Here is a 21,917-nt window from a genome sequence, read left to right as displayed (position 1 = left end):
AAGAAACTTTATTTTTAATTACGGATGCTGCAAAGTCACAGGCAGCCAGGGATGATAACGTTAGCAGGATGAATAATGGTAACTACAGTGCTGGTGCAGGCACATTGTTGCTGTGTAAATGAAGATAAGACGAAAAACAAAACTGCAAATAACAAGCAAACCAAAACATGTCCGACAATAATATCAATGTCAGACAGCAGGCCATATCATAAGCTCCACAAAGGAACTTGTTCAACAATAATATGCCAAGAAAAAGCCTTAGATATCTTTCTGGCATTTCTTTTTTAAATATACAATTACATTAAAGAAAGTGCTTCTTTTAAAACATTTACTTATATAATGTACCAACACAAGTATCAACATTTTATCCAATCATATATTTTTGGATTCAATCTTGAATAAAATAACCTTCGGTTAAATATATACTGAATGATAGAAGGGGACTGTGTTTGCACATTTCTCCCAAATCAGGAATTGAGTCATCTGATTTGGCAACGCTGATCAGCAGATTGTATCAAAAAGGCTTTGAGATTGCGGCCAGTAGCTTTATTAAGATGGTAAAGAGAGGGAGCTGCACACATGAGCCCTCAAACCTATTAGTCATTATTTCAGCAGATTATATTCATAAATCAAAGCTTGAAAGTGGCCTTGGCTCTTAGTAATTTAATGGCAAGGTCCAGTAAGTCTTAACTCATTTACCACAGCACCAGCGTTATCCGTTGCCAGTGCTGTAAATGCTATTCCGTGTGGTGATTTTTGGCATCGAGTCCTCTACAGGCCATTTAGAGTCCTATTTGGATTAAGTATGAGGACGTAGTGCTCAAACACTAACGCTAAAGTATGATAAAGCAACAATTACGTGTGGCTGCAAGCTTGTTGAGATTTAATTTTAATGGGACTAAATTATTCCTCTGTTGTGTTAATTTCGGCTCAATGAGAAGACACAGAAAAGATATTAAACTCAAGGATGGAGACTGCTGGCGAAAAGCGTTTCTTTTTCACCGAGTTAGAAATTGTAGTGAAAACAAATTGTTCCTTAAGTGTGTGCCATCACATGATGAAAGTGGATGCAAATGGACACATTTCACTGAGTGATGTTTGAATTTTCCAATAAATATTATTGTTATTGTCCACTGTGACGCTGCTTCACAGTTGACGAGACGAGCTGTTAATTGAGCATATAAAACAAAAAGTAACACACATAAATAACATATTTTACAACAACTAATAATCCCCGTATGACCATTACTTGTGTTTGACCAAAATATATCATCACCTTGGCTACGGATTCACATCCCGTCCGCATTGCCTGATTCTCCAGAAATGAAAGGAGAAAAAAACCGTAACCGGGAAACTGCTTTGACTCGTGGTTTTACTTCAACGTCAGCACCATTTCAGATCTGTTCGCTTGTTCTTTTGGTAGAAACATTCCTCAGAATAAAGCTGACCTATACGAACAGTGTCTCCTCTTGTCAGCCCCTGTGCGCCCAATGTGTGTGTGTCTGACCTCGTGTCTGTGTCGAATTTCACTTCTCAATAAATCTTGACACCGTGACATTTGGTTGACAGACAACAGTGGATTTTGTGCCGCAATGACTGGATTGTGTCGGCACGAACATTTGCCCAATTAGCCAATAACCAATTCCATTCCAGTGGCTGCATAACTCTGCTTCAGGTTTTGGCACAAACGGGCTCCTGGAGTCTCTTGTGGATGAGAGCAGGGAGCTGCGCTGGAGATGCTGTAGCTCACACAACCGCTAGAAGACAAACGCAGTGGTCCTCCCGCCTCCCCAAAAGCTCCGGAGCGCAGCCTCAGGGACAGGAACTATTCTTAATAAACCCGATGAATGGGACCTTGCCCTGCGCTGGATCCCGAGCTTGACTCTGCGTTGTGGATGTGGGGCACATTTGCGGACAGAGGGACAGTATTGTCTTCCGGTGAGACCCGAGGTGGAAAAGACGCAGCAATGACAGAGCAGCAGTCGTGCGCAGCGGCGAGATAGACCAACTATTGTGGGGACGGAAGATTGATAACACGACTGGGCGAGCAGCGGCAGATGTAATTTCCAAACGTTGCAGCTGGTTTGGTGCCGGTGGTGTGCTGGACGGGCTGTTACTGCGTTCTCCTTTTCATCATTCACTGCGTCCGGTGTTTCCACATCACTTGGATATCGGACGGCTGTCCGCGAGGGAGTATTGCTGCAGAGACTAACGGGGAATGCCATGTGTCTTTGCGCGACATAGAAGCTCTTTGTGGGCTGTTTTGTACCGGGGACAGGTGGTGCCGCGTTTGTGTGAGTGTGTTTGTGTGCGTGTAGAAACTAGCAGGGGGGCACGGACACACAACCCCTGAGACAGTTGTCCGAGGGATGTCAGGCCGGCGTACGGGATCAGTTTTTTCCAGAGACAGGTGCGACAGGGAGGAGTAGTTTACAAAGACACAGGATCTGGTAGCGCACCAACGAGCCTCCTCTCCCCTCTGATCACTCGCGGATTTTTTTTGGAGGATCCAGCGGGACTCACAACCGACTCGTACTGCTGTTTGCTCGGTGGCACTGTCCCCCCCCCCCCCACCCCCTCCCCGATTATCAGAGGTAAGTGACCCGAGCTGTCCGGTGTGGAGGTCTGAGGTGGGGTGGGTGGTGGTGCTGGCGCGCTCTGGGGGCTCTATAGGTTCCGTCGCGCCTTTAAGCTTTGGATCAATTGTATCTGACTGTGTCTGACAATTGTCTCTGATGGCATGAAGGATTGGAGTTGTGCGATCTGGTTAAGACGAACAACAGCGAGCTGATCTGTAATCCCTCGCATCTTGGCTTTACTGTATCGGTTTCATTGTATAATTCTCAATTTCATACTGCGTAGCTCGCAGACACGCACAAACAAGCAGCCCTCCGCTGTCCGGAGCAAGAGGCGCTTCACCATCCATCCACTGATTGGATATTGACAAGGCACAGATCGTGTGATTAAAAAACATGGCTGGCAGTTTATGTATCGTGTATTGGCCAAGATCATTTGTGTCATCAGCTGTCATCAGTGTCACTCACCCACTTTAATCAAACCGGGTTTGCACAAGGAGCTGTTTCATTTGAGAAATGTGGGACTTTCCTTGTTGTGTCAGGAGGAATTTTGCCCTTTTGACATTACAGTTGTTTTAAAGGGTAATTACAAAATCAAATGTTCTAATCCAGTGAGTTGCAGAACTGTAGAAGCAGAGACTGCATAATATGTTCACCATGGGATCGGTAAAAAATGTGCCCCTCTCTTGATGTCTTTCTCCCTGTTGTTTGCGTCGTGTGTTGTGTGATTGCATGTTACCTGCTAGCGGTTGTGTACGTTCTACAGTCCTACCCGCTGGGCCCCTGGTGTCCAATGCTCTGCCGTCCCTCCCTCCCCTCTCCCTCTGCAGTAGCTGCTATCTTTACAGTACATTGAGCGAGTTGGCTGGATAATGTCAGAATCACATTTATTTTATTTTTTTGCTTTTCCTGCGCGGACCGCTGACTCTCAATAGCTGCCTCCGAGTCTTCTAAAGTTTCTCTATTTTGGAGCTGTGTGTTTTGGTTGTGGCCCCTGTTTCAAATTCAAATTTCCTTTCAGCTGCTTTTTGTCCATCGGCGAGGTTTGTGGACTGGAAAGAGAGACCGAGAAGTAAGTGAAGTCCCTGAGGGTCAGAGCATTCCTATAATGAACCCGAGTGTGTGTGTGTGTGTGTGTGTGTGTGGTCGGGGGGGGGGGGAGGAGAGGAGAGCAGGAGGACAGTGAAAGACACATCCAAAGAAAGTGAGACACTGCTCCTTGTCCAGTGCAAAGGTAGAGACAGCCAAGGGGAATACCAGCCCCTCCACTCACCTTTCTGTCGCTCTGACTGTGTCAATCAGCCTCGGTTGGAGGACAAGAGCCTCTTTAATTCCCCTTCCTCTGGGCTGTCACCCACTCTGACAGCCAGAGCTCAGAGGTGCTGCCACAGGTTACACACAGATCCTTCCACCCTGCTGCTCAGATGCTACCACAGCGGGCGATGTACTGCACCAGGCTCTTCTTCTTTTCTGTTCTTTTGACGGAAACAATAGTGCAAACAGACGATCAATCATCTGAGTGTTGCAGCTTCTTCGGCACGACAGAGGAACAGTGGTGCCCTCTTCTCTCATGTGCTGACATCCTCTCGTAGACCCATCACGTCACCAGTAATTACCGGAGAAGTGCTATCACAGGGAATTAATTAACAGACAACAGAGGAAATACCTGTCTGATACGATCTCTGACCTTCTTCTTGCACCGGATCTAGTTTTTCTTTGTTCGGGGGCAAAACACTTTGTGCGGAGTCGAGAATAGAATAGTTTTGCTGGTGCTTCACGTGTTGAAGGGAAAATCTACCCAGAAATAAATCGTGTATGTATTCTTCTCACCGAGTGCAACGTACGATTGTGAATCAAGAAAGAAACTTAACAAAAGGCAGGCCTTGCAGCTGCTGCGCTCTAATTTTACCTTAATAAGTCACAGTCTGTAACCACGACAGAAATATTCGCACTTAGTCCAGATTTAACCCTCTAATAGTGTTGTTATAGTTACTGCAGCTGAAGGATTTTATAGTAAGCTCGCTCAAAAGAGGTGAATTTCTCCCTGCAGGCAGAGGGGAAGGGATAAATGTTTTCTCTGTTATAATATAAATAACCAAACTGTAGGAAGCCTCACTCCTGCCAAAAGAAAAAAAGAAATGACTCAGTGGGGGGGGGGGGGGGGGGGGCAAGATTGCACAGACACATGCAAGGCAACCATAAGGAAAGCAATCGAAGGAAGGAACGGTGTACCTGATGTAAGAGCTGATGTCCTGAACACTAAATGTGATTGGTGGAGAAACCCCAGCAGGGAAAAAAAAGCAATAATTGCAAGTAAAATCTTATTATAGGAGCCGGGTTTTATGTCAACGGAGAACTCAGATAACAAGGCTAAATGTGTGCCCAGGAAACCAGGCAGGGGGTTCGTACCGCTCCAAGGTCCCAGTGCTGATGTCAGTTTTTGGCGACGTTTTCCCCCGTCCCCAGTGCTTCTCCTCGCATCTTAACAAACTGCTCGCTGGAGCTTGGCTTATCCTTGGCTACAGCAGTGCCCAGTGATTTATCATAAAGTTAGTTAATTCGGGGAGATCTGCAACATCCCACCGTACACACATGCCTTTGACAGATCCCCGCTGTCCTCACTGCGGAGTCTGAATCGCCAATTAGTTTGAAGAACAGTTTGTGTGAGTGTGTTTAAGTGTGCAGGTCATTAAGAAACGAGGGAAGACAGAGTGAGAGTGTGTCTATCAGAGAGAAACACAGGCACTTTGTTCATCACATTGTGTCTGTTTGCCATCCTGTCTCGTATGGACCGTGTGTGTGTGTGTGTGTGTGTGTGTGTGTGTGTGTTTGTACGCATGTGTGCGAGTCAGTCCGTCTGTCTGTGCCCCCATACAAGTGTGATTCAACACTGCCCGGCCTCGCTTGAATGGGCGCCCTGTTTGTGCCCCGTTTCTGACGCCAACAGCCGCTCTGCACCCCTCGCCTCTGCGCAAGTGTTGCGCCCTATGTGCTGAAACAACAGGTGCGCTTTAAATGACTTAATCCCTCTTTCCCACGCACCTCCCCCGCTGCACCCCGCTGGTAGCTGCTGCGTCACCTGTGGGCCCGGGGCAGCTCCAACGTGGAAATAAAAATCATGCATTAGTCAGACACAGCTTGTTTTTTTCCCAGACAAGAACACACGTACGTCGACAAATTGGGGCTTTTGTTCTCATTGCAGAACATTTGTAGAAACCCGGATTCAACACTAAAGCCAAGGTGGAGTGTGGGGGAGAGTGGGAATGTCACTTACTCACTCTCTTAATGGAAAATAACTTCCTCAACCCCCTTTATTATCTAAACTGTGGCCCCTTTGCTATATTGTACCGAGAGTTAAAGGGGCACTGCACCAATTTTGCACATTTAATCTGTCCTGAGGAGTACTCCTCCGTTGCTCCTCTGGAGGGAGCTGTCTAAAGTTTGAAACCCCGATGATGTCATCTGGGTTGTCTCTGATTTAACAGAAAGCCTGCGTTACAAACTGAAGCAGTGGAGTTTGAAAGAAGTGGGCATTTAAGAGGGTCAGCTGGTGTTGAATGAAAGAGTTGAATTGCATGATGGGAAATGTAGGATCCAGTGTTTTTGAAGATTGACCCATAGTCTAGGGACTGACATGATATCTTGGCCTCTGCTGCTTCTATCTTAATCTGTCTCTCGTGAGAAACAGAACGAGTGATGCTCTCAACAGGTTTCATCAGGACTATTTTGTTAGTAGTTAGTTTTTCCAATGAATACCTCGAGAGGTAAGTGAGAAAGTAAGATTTCCTGCAGTTTTTGTGAACAGACCCTATAAGGTCCTGTTGGCTGAAGTTTCTCCGAGGCACAAATGAGTCCTCAGGGTAAACATTGGATTCTAATTACATTTCAATATTGCACCAAGCACATGTGCATGAGCACCTGTGTTTCCTGAGAAGTGTTCTATGTGGGAGCAGAGCTCGCCATCTGCATCAGTCTAGTCTGAGACTGACAGACTGTGAGGAAATACTATTGAGCTGCCGAGGCTGGGTGTTAAACCTGGCACCCCGGCCTCCTTTTCTTTTTCTCTGTCATTCTTTCCGAGCATTCCCCCCCGCCCCCTCCTCCCTCTCTCCGTCTCCTCTGGACCTTGATGTCAAGGCCTCTCAGGCAGTGTGGTCTCTGTCTGCAGGCTGTCAGGGCAGGGACCCTGCCCACTGGGACCCTGAATGGGACAAATTGACCGTAACAATGTTCCCACTTAGCATGTGGAGCCGGGAGAAAGAGAAGGTGAAAAGGAGGGCCTGATGATTGAGGGCCAGGCCAGCCACATTGGGGGAGATTGCTGGAGAGGGAGAGAGCAGGACAGCTCTTTGAAAGGTATGAATTGAAGACTTCAATTAAATCACACACCTCGCCTTTTTGAATCCGCTCCTCACACGTTCTCTCTGCACATGTACGGCTTTTATTGTTGTTTTTTGCCCAAGGCTAGTGCTGGGGTTGCCATAGCAGCAGGACAAACATGTTTGCCTGTGACCCTGCGGGCCCACACACACACACACACACACACACATGCATCACTCTCAAGGCCCTGCCAGGGGGGTTCGTCAAGGTGCTACCGCAGCCTCACAAAGGGTCAAGGTTCATCCAGCCCCCCATTACAATGCAATAAGGGCTATAGCTCAACGGGACCACCTCCGCCATTTCATTACACACCGCTGCGCCCCCCATCATCTGGCTCTCTCGCTTTTATCTTTTAATCACTTGTTTTTCCCAGTCCTGTCTTCCTTTCACTCTCATCTCTCCGCCTGCTTCATACATCCAGTGCAATGCCAAGGCAGCCAGAATAGATGAGAGAGTTCAAAGAAGGAAGCCTGATATGGTCAATTATAAGCACTCTTTCATTTTTCTTAGTAAAATTCTCTTTCTCATGGTTGCTCTCATTGGCAGCCACAGGCTAGTCTCTCCTCGGAGTTTGTAAAGTCTATGATTTCAATATTTTCTTGTCTATGCCCTTTAACTGTGACAGAATGTCGTGGAAAAGTTGGAGGGATATCATGTTGTGTGAGCCTGAGGTGGCACAGTATGACAGGAACAAAGAATGCAGCTGCTATCACCAAAGGCCAAGTGGCTGTTGAATAAAGATGCTTCCTGTTGTTAAAAACTGGCATTCCATGTAGGCTTATTGTACCTCCTCCACAGGGGGAGTGTGTTCTTGCGTGTGTGTGTCTCTCCTATATCTGAATAAGGTAGACACCGGGGATTCTTTCATTCTCTGCAGCAGTGAAAAAGAGACATTTCCATGAGTATAAACTCAAACTGGCAGCGGACCATGAGCGATACTGTGGGAGACGGGGATGAAAAGACGGGCAGACATGACGGAGACGGACAACAACTTTTGCTTCCTGGACACGGATAAACAGTGTGCGTGAACAGAATTTTTTTCACGGCCTGCTTGCTAGCCGTGAACCCCCCCTCACACGTCTCTTTCTTTCTCACACACACACACACACACACACACCATCGTGTCTCTGCCGCTCACACTCTTATGAGGTCTCGGTGTTAGCAGAGCCTCAGTTTGTTAACAAGAGACGAGACTAATGAGGGCCCATGGTCAGGAAGGGAGTGGACAGGACGGTCCCATATCCCACCCAGAATACATGAATACACACTGGCACATTAAGGCACACACTGGCATATTCCCAGACAAATGAACACACTCACATCTAAGTAATAAGCCGCCACAAGCCCAAAGCCTGGAGTAGCATATTCAGTGCCAGCAGCCATACCGCAGTTATATTACTTTTTTTGATAAAAATAGCGACACTTATTTCTGTTAAAGCATTCTCAGACACACTCTGCACACCTCCACGGTTTTTATTCCCATGCCAGGTTGCTACGATCACGCAGCAGATAACTATTAAGAGTTTAACTGCTGTATGGTGGGAGACATTGCGTGGAGGATGCTGGTCACACACATCCTGAATCAGCGCAGCGTGGATCTGAAGAAACCATGCTCTCTGGGCCCGACCGGTATTATCCTGCTTCTGTTTTATAGCTGATTCATTTCTTCGGGGAACTTCCAGCCCAAATGGCTCCTTCCTGTAGTTTTATGGTCGCAGAGAAGCTGCAAAAATAAAATGAGAATGTTCTCATTGGCTTCGTCTGTTGTTGACAGAATTGTTTACTACTTCAGCTGCAGCTTTTGCTGTTGTTGCTGTGGTCTCTGTCTCATTGGCGTTCTGGTTCAGGTTTGTGACTATACTCTTGAAAAAAAAGAAAAGAAAAGAAGTCTGCTAACTTTTCTGCCAAGCAACCACTTGTTTTGTGCTTCAAGGTAATTAACAGCTTAACGCGTTCAGTGACCTGGGCGAGTCGGTCATGCTGAAAAGAAAACTGGCTCGCTGGCACCGGTCTGCGGGGCAGTTGACGAAGTGGTGGGCCGGAGCCGAGACTGCAACCTGCTGTCCCGCTTCACTCTGCGATGGCGAAGTGAGGAGAGAGGACGGGGAAGGGCTGCGGCAAGAAGGGGCTGCGACATGTTGACGGTTGACGGGTGAAGCGGAACTGTAGGGTAATGGTGGTGGTGGGGGGGGGGGGGGGGGGAAGCAGAGAGGCATTGAGCAGAGAGAAGGGAAGAGAGGTGGAAAATAGTCTGGAGTGGATGCTTGCTCAGCCTCTGCTGCCGTTGGAAAGTGGAAGCAAAGTGGGTCCTTGAATGTACTCGCCTAAATGAACGGCTCAGAAGCAGCAATTAATGTACAGCCTCGCTGTGGGTCTCTGCTGCGCCGAATCAAAGGGGTCTTGCGTCTGCTCATCTCCTAAGCCCCCACCACACACACTCACACACACACACACACACACACACACACACACACACACACATACACAGAGGGGATTTTAGCCAAGGAAGTCGAGCCAATGAGTGAGAGATGGGATGAAAGTGTTGCATGGAGCTTAAAGCTGAATGTCAAGGTTAAAGAACAAAAGGATGATGAGTTTGGCTTTGTGTGAGTGGCGAGGGGATGAAGGGAAGGTGAGGTTCGATGCTGGGATGAGAAGACGAGATGAAATAAGGAGTGGAGGAGGAGGAGGAGGACAGAGTGTGTTCTCCGAGGGCGGGAATCACAGAACCAGACCCAGGACCCATCTGGAGGCAACAGGTCTGGTGACAGCAGGCAGGTTCCCAGTCCAAGTATCCCAGCCGTGTGTGACAGCCAGGACCGGAGCCAGGCCCCCCCCCCCCCGGGACCCAGCCAATCTACCAGCAATCTGTCCCGTGTTACTAACCACTTCACTATGACGGAGAGGCACGTTTGTTATGTTCAAATTGAAAGTGGATGGCTGATATTAGTGCTGCCAGCAGCAGAAATGAGGGGACTCGATGAGAATGGTAGACGGTCTGCATACTGAGGAGTTATGTGGAACTGATAGAAAGGAGTTCAGCTCCTTCACAGCAAATCTGTTCTTGCTGTACCACATTATGTCCCGGCCTGAATTCATTAACATTCATTTTCACTTGATACAAGGAGCGGTAACAAGCAGTCACAAACCAATAAGCCACAAAAGCAGAAATAATTGATATCCTACACACATAACAGCTACTTCTAAAGCCTGCGTGCTGTTACAATAGAGCTGTTGATTGGCAAGTCTTCTGTGCCGGGGGTTTTCTGTCGGTTGCTGTGCATTCAGAATACCACAGCTAGCGTGCTCACAGTAGCTAGTGGGTCATTCGTATTTGCATGTAAATGTTTTTCACCCCTTGGCTTGACTGGTGGGGCAATCAGAATGGCTCTCTGTCTGCATCACTAAGAGGGAGGCTGCAATGACTGACTGTGACATTCAGAGCTCAGGCCAGCCTTCACCCTTTGCTTTCATTGGCTCGTTCGCTCACGCGTTCGTTTCTGTGGGAAGGAGAAGGCAAAAGACAGGAAAGGGTGTTTTTTTCCTCGTGTCGATGTGATATGTCGTCAGTCGATCCTTTAGTGTCCATTCTTTCACGGCTTGATTTGCTCTAAACACGAGAATCGGACCGTGTCATCCCGCGTCCTCCTACCTCATCATCCAGCCCCGGAGCCTTCAGCTTGGCCACCTCCAGCGTCCCATGGCGCCACCGAGATGGGCGCTTTGCGAGGCTTTTTCCTTGCTCGGACCAGCGTGACACACACAGACGCTGGCGCACACACAGATAACACACACACACCTCCCACATGGCGATGATGGATACATGCGTATCTGTACGACGGAGGAGTGTTTGTACTTGACTCATGTAGCACATCCCATGGTTTGGCAGTCTTTCAGGCATTAATCAGCCTCTGCTATCAGATGGAACACGGCCCTTTTGGTGTCTGAGCTTCACCAGCTGGGTTTCTCTGCTGGCTGAGCGAGGCGGGTAGAGGGGACATTAGGGGACGAGGACACTCAGGAGGGATTCAATGTTATGAGTGAATAACTTCAGTGAGGAAACGGGCGAATGAGTGAGTGAGTGAATGAGGGCATAATGAATCAAAATACTCTGTTGGAATGTGTGTTTGTTCTATGAATATATCCATTGAACTGACATTATTTCAAACATCTGTTTGGGCAACCACAATGCTCCACTAATTCTTCTCTGTTTGGTGCTCGTATTCGCTGTGTAGGTGCATCGTTTGGTCTTTGTCTGAGTATGTGAGCATGTCTCTGCCCATGGAGGAAGTTGCGTGTATTTACAGTGTAAATAAACAGAAAAACTACTTTTAAAAGTTTCCCCTTTCCAGTTTGTGCTTGTGTGCGTTTGATGTGACTGCACTTCAAACGTTTCTCTAATCCTCCTCCTTGACATTTGAGCACTCCAGTTGTTTTATCCCAATCACAGGATGTTGCTGTACGGTTTGTCCGCTGCTAAACGGAAACATTGGTTTCTTGCTGTCATTATGTGGTCTTTGCTGTCGCTGTTTACTGGCTGCTCTTGTAAATACAGTCTGACAAGCTAAGGCACCTTATGGGCTTAAAATGCCGGCGTCTTGGCCTTTTAATCATGCATAAATGTTCAAGAGTTGCTTCTAGTTAGCTTGTCTCTGGGCTCGCGGCGCACTGATTTTGACGCCTCACCAGCTACATGTCTCTCAACGACGTGCCTCTTGTTGGCCACTCCATTCGGTCCTTACCTGGCTACATCACATGCCGCCTCGACACCGGGTTGTGCGCATCAACGCGCGGCTCACTCGTTAGCTGCTGTGGCTGCTCCAACCTTTTCAACAATTACCCGCTTGCTCCGTATAAATAGCCTCGCTTGTTCTGTCTGTTTCATTTCAAAAGCCGCCACTCTCTCCGCTGGCTCTCTGCAGCAGCATGTACAGAGAAACTCGATCCCCGAGTCTAAACTCAAGTAATAAACAAGACAAGAAAATGCCTGAGAGCCCGCTCTTGCAGGCCTGAGATATGTCATGTACCATGGAGCTTTATAGGGTGCTGTCACAAAAGGGAAAGCCCTGACTGTTTTTTTATTTCTTTTTTTCACTTATGCATGTTGGAGACGAATAGCAATAAAAGCCATCTTGTTGCTGTGGTATGAAGTAAACAGAGACCCTGGCCAAAATAACCCAAATCATCACAGAAATATGCAGCCAATCAACAAGCTTTCAGATTGGCCTCCTGCCATCCCGGCATGCTGCTAACTCGTGATGGAGCATTTCTTTTCTGCAACATTTTTAAATTGTTGACGACTCTTAGTGTTTTTAATTGTACCATCCTGAGGGGGCGAGCTGAGTTCTCAGTTACAGAAATACTGGTGTGCACTACTCCTGCCAAATGTTAAAGATGGCAGTTGTTCTTGAATTCTTTTTTTTTAATTACTTTTTTTAAGGCACTCCTCTGGTGGACAGTGTTCATTTATTTATTTATTTTCACTCTCTTTCTCTCAGTTTGTTGGGCTCGGGCCTGTTCACCTGGCACAGAGATCCTCTCTGCTGTCATCGGCACCATTAACGGCCACAACAAAGTAGCTTTGAAGCTCGGCAGGGCTTAGGCCGTAATAGGAGGACAGCTCCAGGCTCACACCATAATGGAAGGGGAAAGCTCAGTGGCACCACTGTTTGCTCCTTAGTTCAGATTTCTGCCCCTTTTCATCAGACACGGCGCTAAAGACATCTGCACCAATTACTCTGTCTTTGTGTTCGTCCACCTTTCTTACGGCCTCTCGTCTCAGTTTTACCAGCCGCTGACATTAAAGGGGAAGCGACACGGATCATAGCTGAACAAGAGAGATGACGCTAATGTAAATCGTCGCTCTGGAGCTATTTTCAAGACAGAGGTAGAAACTGCTGCAAGCTCAGTATTTATTGCTGTCTCTTCTCTTAATTGGATGCATTATGTTCATTTCCTTTGCCGCCATTCAAATCTTAATCAGATGGTTAATTTGCAGTCTTGCATGATTTTACCAGCTGGCTCGGAAACATCTTCAACTCTTCGTCTTCTGTGTGTGTCTCATCCTGATTTCCTCGGTTTCTTTCGTCGTCGAGCGGGCAGAGTGTCAGAGTGTATGTGCGCCCCTGCCTGTGTGTGAAGGTAGGTGGGTTAACATCACAGACAGTGTCTTCTGCCTGGTCTGGCATTAATTCAGTGTCTGCCAGTCAGTCCACAGAAGAAAAGACGAAAGCTGCCCCGAGGAGCCTTCGTTAATATAATAACACTCCTCGGTTAGAACAGCTAGCATGCTCTACACACATAGACACCTAATGGCAGCCCCACTAATCTCTCCACAGCCACCTCTCCTTCTTATTTATGTATTTGTCACTTTCGCAGAAAAGACGGAAGCTGATTATGCTTCTCCTTGTGTTTACGGGCCATGAGATCAGCATTTCCTCGCCATTGTCAAGTCGGTTCCCTGGCGCTGATAAGGAGTAATTGCCAGTGCGTTAGTTGGTTTGCTTCTTCCTTGAGAGTTGCCATCCAGGCTGAAGCAGGCTTTGAGACGCTCTTTGTTCCCGTGAAAAGTCTACATCAACATCTTTGTCTGGAGGCGGGGAGATTTCGTTTGCATCAGATAATCCCTTTTCACTCCTGAAATTAGTTTCTCTCTGTTGAGGCTAACGTGCAGAAGCAAAATTACAAATGAGCCAGGATTACAAATGTAGAAGTGTGAAACAGAACAGATAGGGGAATGAATGGAACAAGTGTGTGTGTGTGGGTGTGGGTGTGGGTGTGGAGGAGGCCTCTCTGCTAGCAGTCAAGGACTCTTGCTGGGATACTCACCTGATTGAATTGAATAGATTCCAGGATAGTGGATGCAGGAGGAGGGGGGTGTGTGGAGTGGCAGCCTGAGGACTCATCAGCCATCACGCGCACACGCACACACACACACACACACACACACACACACACACACACACACACACACACACACACACACACACACACACACACACACACACACACACACACACACACACACAGAGCCTGGCTCAGTGGCTCATTAATGCACTTTAGCACCACCGGCTCCACCAGGCAGCAGGCCAAACTAAAAACAGCAGCTAAGAGGTGATGCTCACGACGGGCCACCCTGGGCTGGGTAGAGGGGTAAGGCTGAGCTTCTGGCAAGTTTTAGGTGTCAGGTGCATGAACTTATGAGAGAGAGAGAGAGAGAGAGAGAGAGAGAGAATGAGACTTCAATCAAACTGAATAAAGAAACAAAATCATGCACACAAGCTTCAGCATGAGCACTTGCATTACACACGGGCGGGCGCACAAGCAGCTCAGCTAACAACCGCTGATGTTTTCACCGAGGAGCTGATATTTAGTTTGACTTGAGGCTTAGGAGTGTCTTTGTAAGTGGATGTAGTGATAAATCTTAAAGCAGAATACTCTCCCCGAGCCAGCGCAGTGTTTTGGTGAACTAGTTCCCCTTCATCTGACAGAGACACACAGGGGAGACGAGCCTTTGGAATAGAGTTTTCGTTCACAAACACAACTACTGCCTCATTGAGACACACTATATGTGTGTGTGTGTGTGTGTGTGTGTGTGTGTGTGTGTTTCTAGGTGTGGATGAGAGCTCTTTTTCAACCCCCCCCCCATGACAGCTTCCATCAGCACGATTATCAGGAGAGCAATATTGCTTTTGTCAAAGCGGTTTCAGGGGCGAAATATTGTTATTTAGTCTGTGTATACGTCAGGACATTTTGTTATTGTTGTCAGGCGAAGCAGTAGCCGGGCTCGGGAGAGCTCAGAGTGGGGTTGCTTATTTTTAAAGCTCAGCAAGTCTGCAGCCGAGGCAGCTAGTTTCTCTTCCAAGGCCTCCTGAGAGTCAACCCGGAGGACCTGGACTAATTCCTCTGCATCACATTACCATTCTCATTAATGTGACTGATTATGCACTCGGAGAGAGTGGGCCACAGTCGTGAGCCGACCCGGCCAAAGTCTTCACTGGCACATAAGTGTGAAAAATCCGAATGCCCACTCGTGTTGAGTCATTTGTGTCTTAGATCATTCTGAGGGCTGCGAGCAGACCTCTGACATCTCGTCCTCTGTCTGAAATGGATTTCCATCTTGAGATGGTGGTTTAGTACACCAGGCTGTGTTTCTGCGCGTTGTGTCGGTGTGTTCCTGTGCTTGTGAAGGAGAGATTTTTGCCGAAGTTAGCTTTAACTTCATGTTTTGATCGCACAATTAATTCACCTTCCTTGGCTGAAGTGAAGGGCGTTATGAAACTGGAAACTGTTTCCATGGAAGGAAATAGATTTTTGCAAACAAGCAGATCCAATTTTGTAAAGCAGTAGTTGTTTTCAAAGTGTATCATGTCTCCTCTTGTGTTTATTGTTCGAGAGAGATCACAACAACGCACAAAGTAGCTTTGACCGAGGAAACGAAAACAAGACAATGCGTAGAACAAAAGGCTGTCTTGGACCTCTCGATGCAGGAAGTGGTGTCCCCGAATGGGTGAAAAAAGTAATGGCACTTAATGCATGAGCCCTTTTCTGTGATAATTAGATGTTGTGCAGAGACTGTTTAAAATGCAGACAGACTTCAGACGACAGGAAAACACAAAACCCCAGAGCCATCACGCTGTCCCGACTGCATCCATTATTAGTGTCATTACAACTGGAGCACGACATAAATACCCTGTTATTTCAGACAAGTGCGATTTCCTTAACTCCCCGCAGAATAGACAAATGCAAATAGCTGTGGGTCTGACTGGACTTCTAAACGGTATGCTCCTTAATATGAATCAACCACCATTATATGTACTGCAGGCTCAGTTTAGAACAGAGATCCCATCTGCTTGATTCATGCAAGTCAATCTTTATTCATAGTGCAGAGACACATTCAGGTTTACAGTCAAGTTTACAATTTAAAAACAGGAAACCCTCCAGCCCTTGAAAAATCACTTAACAATAAAGGAATAAACAAGGAAATGAGCCGAGTGCAGTCAAACATGACGCGAGGAGCAACAGCATAATCACGCCCGGAATAAGTTTTCTGAAACTAGAGACGCGACCCAGAGTATTAGACTTCAAAGATCCGTCATTCCAGGAGAAGGAAGCAAATGGCACGGGATCCCCATCTCATGTAATGGTGTGTGTCAGCTTGTGAAATGCAGACTGGCACTTTAACTGGGCAATAATAAAGTCTTTATGTTTTATGAGACATATGATCAGATAAGGCTCGGCCACCGTAAGGCTTCGCTTCCTGCAGACGTACATACGTGGAGAGTAAATGCACTGAATCTCCGCCTAGATTAGCCGCTGATGTCGTGCAACATTGAGCAAATGCTCAGTGGGACATTCAACTCAACTTGCATTTAATTCGCGATTCAACAAACAAATAATATTCTGACAACCAGAAACTGACTTGAATTGAAAATTGCATTTATTGTTTTTAAATAATCACGATATGAATTCTCTATTGCTCTACGCAACGCTACACTTGGGTGTTTGGTGTCAGCCCCAGTCCTGCACACTGTGCCGGAGTGCTTCCTCTTATGTCGCAGTATCACTGCCCTCTGTCTTTCCCGCCATTGACCCGGCTGCAGCCCCGGGCTATCAGAAACAATTATCTACATCGTATCAATGAAGTCAGTGGAGCAGGTGAAGGCATCAGTATCCCAGTGTAAGTCTAAGGTCAGCGACAGTGGACGAGGGGTAATGGCCTTCACTTACTGCAGCGTGTGAGTTCAGCTGGAAGGAAACCGGCTCGGCCAAGAGACGCTATGTGCCTCTCCACGGGGACATTTGTATCCAGCTGAGCAGAGTGGTGCTTTCAGAAGAAACAAGGCACACTGTTGGTCTCTGTTTGTGTGCATATGGGTTTGTGTTTCTGTCGCGTTTTCTACCCCACTGTCCAGCTGACCTGGAGTTGGTCCAAAGGCCGTACTACAGCAAGCCTCTCCTCTTTCCATCGTCCCCTCTCTTGCCTCTGTGGGCGGCGTCGGCCGGGCCACAAAAAAAGATGGTGAGCCTGGGTCGCTTCCAAAATGATTTCCATTGCCGCATAAGTGCCTCTGGAAGAATGCAACTTGGTACATGCCAGGAAAAGGAAAGGAATAAATGACCCCGGAGTGAGAGCTTGAAGTGGGCCAATCGACTTTTTTTCCCCTTATTTTTCTTTTTAGGAAGACTGCGGTTGCATCTTGCCAAGGCCCAGCCGAGCAAATTGAAGAATTTGGAGCAGCGTCGAGAAGAACAGCATGAGGTGGAGAAGGAGAATAAGCTAGAGTAAATGAGAAAGATTGCCGGAGTTTGGAGGAAGGTTGTTTCTACTCTCCAATGGCCAAGCCCGGGATAGAGTGGGGCTCGTGAGAGGAGAGGCTACACGATTACAGCAGAAGGGAGGAGAAAGGAGATCGAGGCAGACAAGGAGCTCGGCTTTAAAACCTCCATTTAATTGGAATAAGCTGCTGAAGAATTGAGAAGACAGCAAAACGAGTGGGCGTGAGGATGGAGAAAACACAAGCTAAGGGGAAAGCAATGTTCCCCCTTTGCATGTTTGTAATTGTTTCGGCGTGTGCGTGTTCTCCCCCCCCCCCCTGTTGATTTTGCAATTATCCTGAGACCAGGGGCGGTCTCCCTGAAGTTAGAGTGCTTGAGACACTTGGGTGGCTTGATGGAGTTTGGCAAATAGCGGCGCGAGGCCTCGAGACACCGCTTAGTCAATGAACCAAAAAGACTAAAACCGACTCTCCAGGCTGACAAACAGGAATGAGGTGGACGTCTTCTTTCCTCTTCCCCTCATGAGAGGAACTCCGGAGAGAGAAATATCTTCCAGGTAGTTTCAGGCCGTTTGCTTTTCTCGCATCAACAAAGGCTGGGAATCCATATCGGCCGAGGGAGGGGACTCATTTTTCGTATCATTCAAGTTTTTGTTGTTGTGGAGGGACGAGAAATCGGCCTTATCGTAAGCCACCGCATTTACTTTACTCACTCTTTGATACACGCTCAGCGTATTTGGTGTCATTTATGGGCATTTCTCCTCCATGCTGTGCATTTATAAGAGACCCCCGGCGGCCTCGGTCTGTCGAATTTCCACCGACAGAATGTGATTGCACCGTGACACATACCTGTGTGTTACCACGTTGTTTTGCGCGTGTTTCTTCCTGTGTGTGCGTGTGTGAGGGGGGTTTTTATGCCGCAGAGGGGGAATGTTGATGAGCGTGGGTAAATAAACGGTAAGGGAGCGTTGGCAGGCAAAGCATGCTGGGTTCTTGTAAACCAGTGGTGGAAATGATTAACATCTGCACCGTCCCCAAATGAACCCCGACCGCTTCCCCACCGCCTCATTTGTTCTCACTGTCAGTCCGGGGGCCTCATTTTCACCCGCGAAAGGCAGGCGGTGTATAATTGTTTCAAAGAAAACACTTCGTCTCAATATAATTTTTTTTTGAACATTTTGCAATCTTAATTACTGTTTTAATCTTTCATAGTGATTACCTCAAATTCACGTCCTCTCCTTCCCGTCGTGCCACAGTGCCGGCGAATCATGAAATGCCAAAAGATGTCTCACTGTCTGCCTGCCTGTGTGTCTCCTCCTCCTGTTGGTGTTTTCTAAACAGCCGCCTGCGGTTTTGGCAGGTTATGCCGTGTCCGCTGCGTGGGGAGTGACTTGCTCGGCCACTGCTGACTCCAGCACACAACCTGCAGAGTTTGCAGACATCCTGTGACCCTTCATCCCTCCGCGGACGTACACAATTTGCCACGGCGGGCCTGTCTATCGCCTGTGCCCTGACATTTTAGCTTTGCCCTCCCATTTGCCCTGTCCCTTCTCATTACGAGGCTGCATCCATTGCTGTCACAATGGCTCTTTCAGGTGGTCTAGCCTGCTGACAGCCGTGCTCTGTCAGCACACACACACACACACTCTGTGTGTGTGTGTGTGTGTGTGTGGGTGCTCTCAACTGTTTTTAATCACAGGCTGTACACTTTCTATTTCTTCTCCCCCTTTTCATCCTCCCCATCCTGCCCCTTCGCTTTTCGACATTGGTGCATCTTTGCCACATTGACCCCACAATCTGTTCTAAAACGCCACTTTGCTCTTCAGATGTTCAGCTCCTGCCTACGTGACATTGGTCCGTGTCTGCAGATCTAATCATTTCCCTTCATTATCCCGGGTCTCTGCAAATTGGCCTGATGGTAAAGCAGGCTGTGTTGTTCATTGAGCTGCCATGAATCAGTAATAGTTGCCTGGCACCAGCTTCTGTTCCCCTCAGAGGTAATTGCTGCCGAGGGGGTTTAAATAATGACATGTGACACGGGTGAGAGCATGGGCGTGCCAGCCGTCATCCATCTGAGTGTATCGGTCCACAAAGATCTCCTGTGAAGTGAGTGGTGTCGTTTTCGTGACATTTCCTGAGTTAAGACAAAGGGCTTTAGTGTTGAAAGACGTGAAAAGACGGCAGAGTGAGACTGAATGAAAGCGACATTCATATCAGGTGCAGTTGAACTCTGCAGTGGTTTTGGTGGTTTACAGGCGTGGCTGTCGGTCCCTGCCGTCTTTTCCTTTGCTCACATCTTGCCTCTGCACTGCTTGTGTTTCGTTACGTCTTTCTGAATTTAAAAATGTCAGCGATGCAGTTGGGCAGTAAAACTCTTTATCGCGGGCTTTGCTTGACTTGAATAAAAAAAAAAAAAACGAACAGTGACATTATTCTAGCTTTTAAAACAATTTATTGAAAAATAAATAAATCGCAAATACAAAATGTTGCAAAGAAACACAGCCACCACCTCCCACGGACAACTAGACCCGGCTTCCTCCTCTCACAAAGTTCTCTTGGCTTTTCTCTCCCTCAGCTGTACATTAACGTGGCATGAAGCAGAGGACAGAAGTGGGCCCTCAGTGTCTCGGCACTTGAATGGCTTGATTTCCTTTCCGGTAGAGACGGAGTGTCTCGGCCTGCCAAGTTGTGTGCAGACAGATCACGGCCCGGCTTCTATAAAGAAATGTACTGTACACGGTGTCGACTGATAGTGAGATATACTCGGCACCCAACAGATCCGAGTCTCTTCGCTTCTCCTCTGTCACTGTGCGGTGGCTCCCTTTGGAGACCAGCTCTAAAAAACACATTTAAAAGGTGCCATGTCTCTCTTTCACAAACACACACACACACTGACACACTCACACCCAAAGAGGCATATATCTCCTTACCAGAGCCCTTGGTGAGTTATCACCCCACAGTGAGGCGCTGGAAATACGCTGTTGGACTATTTGACTCTCTGATCTCATTTAAGTACATGTCCCCCCTGACAAACACATCGGAGCATCTTGCCCTCTCAGTGGGAGACGAGAGGGGCTAGTAGAGGGTGCTTCACTACGGGACTGCTTTCTACTCACCAAGCACCCGTCACACACACACATACACACATACACACATACACACATACACACATACACGCTCCCCGCCACCGAAGTCCCACTGCAATTTACAGTGGGAATGAAAACGCTCCAACGGCAGAGTTTGACAGGGTGTAAGTGCTTTTAAATATGGGCCCTTTTCTTTATTAGATGTTACTCAGGTGACAAGAAGACGTAAACAACCCTTCATAGCGTTGAGTTAACTTGGGTTTAGGGTGTTTATAGAATGACAATTTGCTCCTCGATTTCAGCTTATTCATGGCTGGACGACTCATGCTTATGTGTGCCTCGGCTCCATTAGCCACCCAGCTAGTTACTGAAAAAGCTGCTGACAATAGATGATCTGTTGCCGTGTGTGTTTATAGTTGAACCCGGAGCTTGCATTGATTTCATGTATGCCGTTATGTAGACTCTTCCTGATTGAGTTACAGTAATTGGATTGGAGATAAGATCGGGCATTTACAGCACGTCTAACTCCGACAATTAGGAAGTCTCGGCTCAGAAAATCAGATTGACTGAATGCAGTGAGATTGTAAAAGACGTCTTTGAATTGAAAGCCGCCTCCCGTTACGATGCTGAATGGGGGGGGGGGGGCATTTTATCCTACAGGCCTCAGCCGTCCTAATCGACCTTTCAAGCGCCACCCTGGGTCCAAATCTGCTCACTTAATCCGACGACTGCCTTCTGCACTGCCTCCCAGCAGTCCATCGCATTTCTGCTGCTCTTTATGTGGAACTGCTCTGCATGCATGTGAGCTGTTTTGACGCTGGGAGGCAAAAAGCAGTCTTTTTTCTTTTTTGTTGCATTGAAGCTAGTAGCTGTTCACATGCTACTCTGAACCTGAGACGAGATGCAACAGATAAATGGAGACATGCTTCCTGGAAATGCAGCATAGAAACAACAGTGCAGCCGGTAGAGGTGTGGTAACAGCAGGTCAGATCGGCTCCATGGGTTTCAGGATTGTGTTGTTTGGCCAGCGGACAAGGATCATAGGGGTGGGCACCGATGCCAAAGAAATACCAGAGAACATATAGAGAACTGCCAAAGGACGGGGAGCGATTGTTTAACAAAGTTCCCTCACACGTGTTATGCTTGGCCACACAGCCCAACGATACATAGACTCCCATTTGTCCTGTTTACTTAATCTCCCTCCTTCTCTCCCCACTTCCTTCCATTTCTCTCCTTCTCCCTCGCACAAAGTTAGGGCTTCAGGAGGGCACACCTTTTCCCGGCCTTCCTCTATGGCACCGGCTTTTTTAAGAAAGGTCGTGACTGAAATCTTAGGACTAAGGCAAAGCCTCTCCACTTCCTATTCCCTCCAAAGATAAATAAATTTGGAAGCGCGTGAGGATCCGGTCGTCTCCGAGGAGTTGGCCCCAGCAGATGGCTCGTCGTCTCACAGCCATCAGGAATGTTTTATTTCGCTGTTTGTCACGCTGTAAGACATGAGAGACCTCGATCTCTTCCCTTCTCCATCTACCGTCACCCACCAGGCCTCCAGCCTGAGATGGCCTGATGGAAACTCTCCTGTTCATGCCGCAAGTTTA

At 47.6% G+C, this 21,917-nt stretch overlaps 1 protein-coding gene across 3 annotated transcripts in view; it reads left to right on the top strand.

The window, feature by feature from the left end:
• sema6bb (sema domain, transmembrane domain (TM), and cytoplasmic domain, (semaphorin) 6Bb) overlaps positions 1-21,917 on the top strand; it is a 122,133-nt gene that overhangs the window by 7,672 nt on the left and 92,544 nt on the right. The window contains exon 1 of one of the 3 annotated variants that reach the window (XM_079267215.1): positions 2,514-2,594. The exons of 1 other annotated variant lie outside the window; for it this stretch is intronic. The gene's annotated coding sequence lies outside the window, so the exon portion shown is untranslated. Of the gene's footprint in view, positions 1-2,513; positions 2,595-3,604; positions 3,649-21,917 lie in introns of those variants that run through there. One more of the 3 variants, XM_079267216.1, reaches the window with a different exon arrangement.

This window comes from Melanostigma gelatinosum (assembly GCF_949748355.1).
Source record: "Melanostigma gelatinosum genome assembly, chromosome: 4".
Classification (NCBI taxonomy): domain Eukaryota; kingdom Metazoa; phylum Chordata; class Actinopteri; order Perciformes; family Zoarcidae; genus Melanostigma; species Melanostigma gelatinosum.
This window is presented reverse-complemented; position numbering and strand designations above follow the sequence as displayed.